Source organism: Fragaria vesca, linkage group LG2 (assembly GCF_000184155.1).
Source record: "Fragaria vesca subsp. vesca linkage group LG2, FraVesHawaii_1.0, whole genome shotgun sequence".
Classification (NCBI taxonomy): Eukaryota; Viridiplantae; Streptophyta; class Magnoliopsida; order Rosales; family Rosaceae; genus Fragaria; species Fragaria vesca.
Window position 1 is genome coordinate 13,963,427 of NC_020492.1, and position 7,209 is coordinate 13,970,635.

A 7,209-nucleotide genomic window follows, 5' to 3' on the forward strand; every position below is an offset into this window, starting at 1 on the left:
AAACTACTCTCTCTCTCTCTCTCTCTCTCTCTCTCTCTCTCTCTCATTTAGGGTTAGGGTTTCTTTTCTCGAGTTGTGCGGCGAGTCCTCTCCTAGGGCTGCCACCGTGGCTGCTGTTGTTGCTTTCGTCACAACTAGTCTCATCTCAAAGCTCTCAATGACCAAGAACCTGTTGATCTAGGAAATCTTCAATGCCCTAAAAAGACTTTTGTGGCTCCTCGTTTCAACCTAGTCGGATGCCTTAACACTTCCAGGGGCCATCCCTTTTGATTCATTCAGGAGCGCAATTCACTCCATGTGGAGACTTTCAACGCCGGTGGAAGTTTAAGCAAGAGGTAATAGGTATATCTATTTACCTTCACCAATGAAAGAGATGTTAATCGTGTGAAAAGGAGAGGTTTATGGGGCTATCAACGTGTGATGCTACTCCTCAATGACTATGATGGCTTGTCTGATATTCAAGCCGTGCCCTTGGACTTTGTCTGGACCCAGGTCGAGATCCAGGGATTGTCGGCGGTGCTCTCCTGTCACGCCCCCAAACCGAGACCATTATTATATGAAAATAAGGTGCCTGAATTTGCGGCGTGAGTTAAAACAAATAGAATTTTCTCGAATAATTTATTAGAAGAAGAAATATATATGTCTGAATAATACTTCTATTAGAAAGCGAAAGCATAAATATTTTAGAATACCAAATATTTTACAATACGAGAGTTTTAGCAAAAGTATATAAGACATTACATTTATTCTCAAAATAGCAATAGAAAACATTCTTTTATTTAGTAGGTTCATCCCATTCCCCAAGCATCTATTCGTTACCTGAAAACAAGAATGTGTAGCATCATGAGTAACACAGACCCAGTAAGTACAACTTACATTCTTATAATAATGTGTCTTATAAGAAACCAGAAATAAACACAACTAAGTAAAAATGTACCAAGAATCATTTTGATTTGTTCTTACTGATTCTTATTTATGCGCACACACACACACACATATACAAGCGTGAATAAATTTATCCATGTGAATATTTAGGAAACTGGTAATAAATCATAAAGATCACGTGCTAGGTCCACTATACCAAAGCACGGATAAGCCGCAGCATACCAAGGACAATACCAGAGTATGTATACTCAAGGTCGACACGTTCTTCCTATGAGTATAATAGTGCACTATCTGTAGGGACTAGGGCCCAGGCTAACTCCACAAATCACAAAACACTTTTACCAGTAATTCACTTAAGCACGGGGTAGTACTAATCACCCGGCTTCACATCTCCAAATATAATTACGACAATAAAATATAGCAAACTTTAGTAAGTAAGACAATTACTTCAAGACCAATAAAGTATATATATAAGCGTTCATCAATACACTTTAAAAATGGTCAGTAACTTAAGGTATGCACAAGATAAGCAATTTAATAAACTTGAAAGTAAATGTACTTTAAATTAAATAAACAGAAAATATTAGTTAGTAGTCAAAGAATTAGTAGTCACATTTCCCATAGTGAGGGAAATCCTTGTCCAAAGAACCGTCAATTTATCATTTTCATATCTCATTCAATTTATGTCCGAATTAGGCAAGTGAGGAGTCCATGTCAAAGGATTTTTCGTAAGTAATCCAATGAGATAAGTCATATAATCCAGTTCGAAGTCATAGAGTCCAGAAATGGTGAAAAACAGTAGCAGTGCAAAAAGCTGATATCCTTTATATTACCTTTGATGTCTAAGTCTTTACGTGCTTTATAGTTTATCATTGCTTCTGAAACTTTCCAGATTTAAAGTAGAGATCCTAAGCTTCAATTTGATATAAAGTTTGTAGAAAATGGTTAAGAAATGAGTGAGATATGAATTTTTGAAGTTGTGGTAGTTGTAATGGATTTTCAACAAGTTTATTAGTTTGAAAGTTTGATTAGCCATAACTTGTTCATTTCCAAACCCCTTTTTAAATGATTCAAAAGCCTAAACTGAAGCATATTTCATGAAGAATCTAATACTGTGACCAAATTTATAAAGTGATATTTAATTATATACGAAAATATAAGTTTCTAGGAAACATATTCTTTTCCATTTTATCCTTAGTTATGCATTTTGATAATCTTAAAGACAAAAAAGTATAGGAATGTAACCATGTACTTACTCTTAAATTTTCAGAAGTGAAGTGAGGATTTGGGTATTGACTCAAGGTTGGACTTCTTTGACAAAGAGAGAACTTCTCAAGAGAAAAAGAGTGAATGGTAGGATATTTAGGTGTGGGAGCTTTTCTATTCAACTAAGGGAGTTTGTGATCATCTTTACGTTTGATCTTGGAGTGTGAAGAAAAGATGTTGCAGCCCCCAAGTATAAATAGGCCATGAAGCATGCATTGTAAATTAATTTCCAGCAATTTTATTTGACTTAAAAGGCCAAACATTAAATTTGAGTGATAGTCTAGCTAGTTAGGGTGATTGTTCACAAAAAAAACCAAATAGTAAGACGGGTAAAAGAAAAATCAGCTAGTGCATGAATCTATAGATACACAAATATTTATATATGTATATATAGATATATATCTACTCAAGCTAATAAGTAAAGGAATATGATGTTTTTCTTTCTTAAGATCTTGTAAATGCGTTAGTAATATTTAAGATTGGAATAGTATGCATAATAAAAGCAATACTAACACGAATCTTAAATTCAATCACAAGTATCGATTGTATGTAAGAAATACGGGTTAAGGTATCTAAGTAGTTTACTTAAATTCTAATACTTAATAAAAATACCTATCTTGTAAGTATGATACTTGGAGTCATTGGCTTCTAAAATGAATATTTTAGAAGATATTTTGATTACTATCTAAGGTTAAAGAGCCTTAGTGTGCTATATAATTTGTGCTAAGTTTCGGGGTACTACATCTCCACTGATGCAACTGCTCGCCTCGTCGATGAGACTATTGGATCTAGTCTCTAGGTCGACAATGGAGGTTTTCAATGTGGGGTGGCTCGTGTGCGTCTCACATTGCCCCTACATCAGCCGGTGAGGCTAGAACGCTGGATTAAGGTTTCCCTAATGGATATCATCTTGTGAGCGACTGCTCGGTCGTTGTAGGCACCATGCTATGCTCAATCATGGGGACGAAGATTGTCCAAGAGAAGCCAAAGATATCTCTAGGTTGGCAACTGTTTCGTCTGCCACCAACACACCTCCACCAATGGTTTTTAGCGCAAACTCATCCCAAACCCTAACTACGCCGGCAACGCCCTCATTGGTGTCTTTCTTTCCAAAAGAGAAGAGCCTAGTGCAGATTAGGGAGGTACCAACCTTCCCTTCTCCAACTAAAATCGCACGTACTCGAAAAGAACATGAGGAGGAAGAACTGGTCTCTGGCAAACACCTAAAGAATGCTTTGGCTTTGGTTGCTCTTCCACTGATCTCATAAGAGCTAGGGTTTAAGCTAAATGCAGGAGGTGAACTCGACATAGCCAAGACTGGCAAGTCTCCAAAGAAAAGGGTTCAATCGCGTGGAAGCATGCAAAATCAAGAAAACTGTGAAGGGAGATGTAGGAGAGGTTGTGTCATATGCAAATCCATCATGGGAGAGCCTAGCCTAAGTTCTGAGGCAGGAGAGGAGTAGTCCCTTAAACTCCTTACAAACCCTTATGCATCGACATATCGGGTAACCCTCCTTCACTTCGGTGGAAAGGTACATCATGAGGGTCTTAGGCCTCATACCAAGGTTTTGGAGCTCTTGATTGAGTTGTGTAGGTTATTGCTTTCATAGATGAATAAGTTCTTATGGACAGATAGTTTTCCTTTTAGCATTTGGTTTAGTTTCATTTTCCATTTTAAGTACCTTAGGATTGCAGGCATTTTCGTTGTGTATCGAATTGTAATGAGTTTATCCTCGGATATGACTCTAGATTGATCGAATTGTAATGATTTTAGTGAACTACATATTAGTTACTGATCAAATTTCAGTTTACAAATACATCTTTTACACGTTATCTTATACATTTAAGGACAAAAATTAACAAATTAGGACAAACTAATGTCCACATGTCATCTGTCACTACATATTTTACCAAACTACCCTTCACTACATATTCTACTGCTACTATGGACGTGCTACTGCCGTGTCGACGGGAGACGTGCTACTGCCGTGTCGACTAGAGACGTGCTACTGCTGTGTCATTTTGCGTAAATTTATTTTAAAAATAGGTATTTTAGTCCTTTTGCCTATGAAAATCTAGATTAGATCTGGTACCATTAGTTTAGGCATGGGCTTATGTCCTAATTTGTACAGAAAAATAGTGAAAGTGGAGTTTTTTTAAAGGGAAAATGCCCTAATACCCAAATATTTGAAAACTACAGCCCATTCCAATTAAAGTCTTATCTTTGTGTCCATTCCAATGATTCTTGAGAAAAAGACGTTATTATTCTGTGTAACTAAACCACACAAATCTGATATCTTTCTCCTCCTCTTATTCCTGATCTGGTTTTCCTCTCTCTCTCTCTCCTCTCTCTCTCTCTCTCTCTCTCTCTCTCTCTCTCTCTCTCTCTCTCTCTCTCTCTCTCTCTCTCTCTCTCTCTCTCTCTCTCTCTCTCTCTCTCTCTCTCTCTCTCTCTCTTTCTGTGCGGCCAAGTTAGCCGGAGATTCGCCGCCATCCTCTTGCACCGATGAGCTAGTCCGGTTCTCACCGTGCCTCTCCTACGTGGCGTCACTGCTGAAAAACCTCTTTGACTCTCCGGCATCTAAGTGCTGCGACTCGTTCTCTTCGATGGAGGAGTCCGGCAGCACCGTTTGCCTCTGCTACCTAGCTCATCTTCCGTCTTCGTTGAGACTGGGCAGGAGTGCATCGGGGATGGGCTGGGTTCATGCCGAGATTGATGATGGTGATGTCGGGGCGCGCTCGGCTGGAGTTCGATCCGGGCTGGATCGTGGCTGGGGAAGGGCGTTGCTTGTCGGCGGAGGAGGCCGAAGTCGGTGGAGGAGGCCGGTGTTCTCGTTCTCTTCGGTGGAGAAGGCCGTCGGGGACTGCAACTCGTTCTCTTTGGTGAAGGTGGGTGCCCAGAGAAGAAATATGGGTGCCCAGTTCAAGTCAGTTAGTTGTTTTTTATTTTTATTTTTTTATCCTTACATTTGAATATTGGGGTCAGTAAGTGATTATTGAGGATTGATAAGTGATTATTGGGGCCAGTAAGTTATTATTTGAGGTTTGTAACCTGATTATTGATGGTCAGTAAGTGATTATTGGGTGATTATTAGGTGTCAGTAACTGAAAACTAAGTGATTATTGGGTGTCAGTAACTGAAAACTAAAAGTTATTGGGGTCAGTAACTCGATTATTGAGGGTCAGTAAGTGATTATTGGGTGATTACTGGGTGTCAGTAACTGAAAACTAAAAATTATTAGGGTCAGTAACTCGATTATTAAGGTCAGTAATTCGATTATTTTCTGGTAAATTTTTTTTTCTATTACATTAAGCTGAAATAAGTTGATTATTGGGGGTCAATAACTGATTATTAGAGGTTAGTAACACGATTATTAGAGGCCAGTAACTAGTTACTTGACTCCTCACTACAATATATGGTTCTTGATTGCTCTTGTTTGTTTCCCCATAAAATGAAAAACTAAAAACAATTAAAAAAACATGGAATTATGAGAATGTATATAATATTTGTTAATTTGTTAACATATTTGGACGGGCTGGGGTGGCACGTGTACGACTTACTGTTTTGTTGAATTGATTTTGTGTCTGTTTCTTTTAGTAGCTGGCAGGGTGGACCAATAAATAGTATTATTATTATTATTTGTTTTTTTTAAATTACCAAACAGATGCAAATTTAATATTAATTGGTAATAAAATATTAATTCTCTCTTCTGTTGGTGGGAAAGCGCGCGAGATTATCGTGGGAAAATGGGAGGGCGGGTACTTTCAATATTCAACTTTTATTTCTCAACCAATTCATTTTCGTAATTTATTACTATTTTGTTTTTGTTTCAGGTTTTGTTTACGTTTTCGGTTTTTCGTTTTTGTTTTGTTCAGGATGAAGTATATTGTATATTATGGGTTGCACAAGACTGTACGTAGTGTCTGCGACTCTGCAAATGGCAATGAATATTTGCTCTGTTCCTTAATTATTAGTTGTTAATTGGTGCTTCATTGATTATTAAGAGTCTGTTTTGTCTTTGGTTATTTGAGCTCATAAGTCATAACAACGCACATTGAGATGTTATCATCTAGCTAGGTTTTAATCAGGTAGGTTGGGCTTATTCGTTTATTTGTCGTTAAATCTACATTCGTTTGGGCTTCAATCGTCTCCCCCACCAACCAGATAGTAACATCAGTAGTAAGCACCGCCGGTAGGTCACGAACTTCCACCCAAATCCAGAAAAAGTCGACAGGCATCACTATGATGTATGAGAAGCCATCATAGTCATTCAGCAAGATCATACCCCTTTGATAACTCCAAGGACCTCATTTCTTAACGCGAGAGAGATCACGTTGATTGTTGAATGTGAAGAGAAATCGATCTCCACGTTGCTGCACCTCCACCGAAACTGACAACCTCCACATCTCTCGTCCTGCAGTTCGAAAGGAATTGAATTACACAGCACAAGCGATGTTCAATTTTCCCACCAGATAAAACCGTAGAGCAACAAAACCCGTTCCCGGACGTTTGAGGTTTCTGAGATCCATAGGTTCGTCCTCTTGATGAAGAGAGAGCTTAGAGATCAAGCAAGCAGTCATGGAGGCCATAGCCACACCTCCACTGGAGACCATCACCACTGCCATAGAGAGATCACGGCATCACGCTGCACAACAATTTTTCACTCACAAACCCTAACCCTAGCCGTCTTGGGGGGAGAGAGAGAGAGAGAGAGAGAGAGAGAGAGAGAGAGAGAGTAGTTGTGTATATATATTNTTAGTTATTAGTTAAATTTAAAGTTTAAACTTAACTAACCAACTATTAAGTTTAAGTTTACGGTTTACGGTTTACGGGTTTAACGGTTAACGTTTACGGTTTACCGTTAACGTTAACTTAAGTTACGTACTACGTTAACTTTAAACTTAAAATTTAAAATTGTTTAGTTTATTATTATTNTTATTAGTAGTATTAANAATAATAATTATTTATTTATTANATGNNNGNGNNTATATATANATATATACTANANNNANANANATATATATNTNANACTATATAATAATATACAACANATNTNT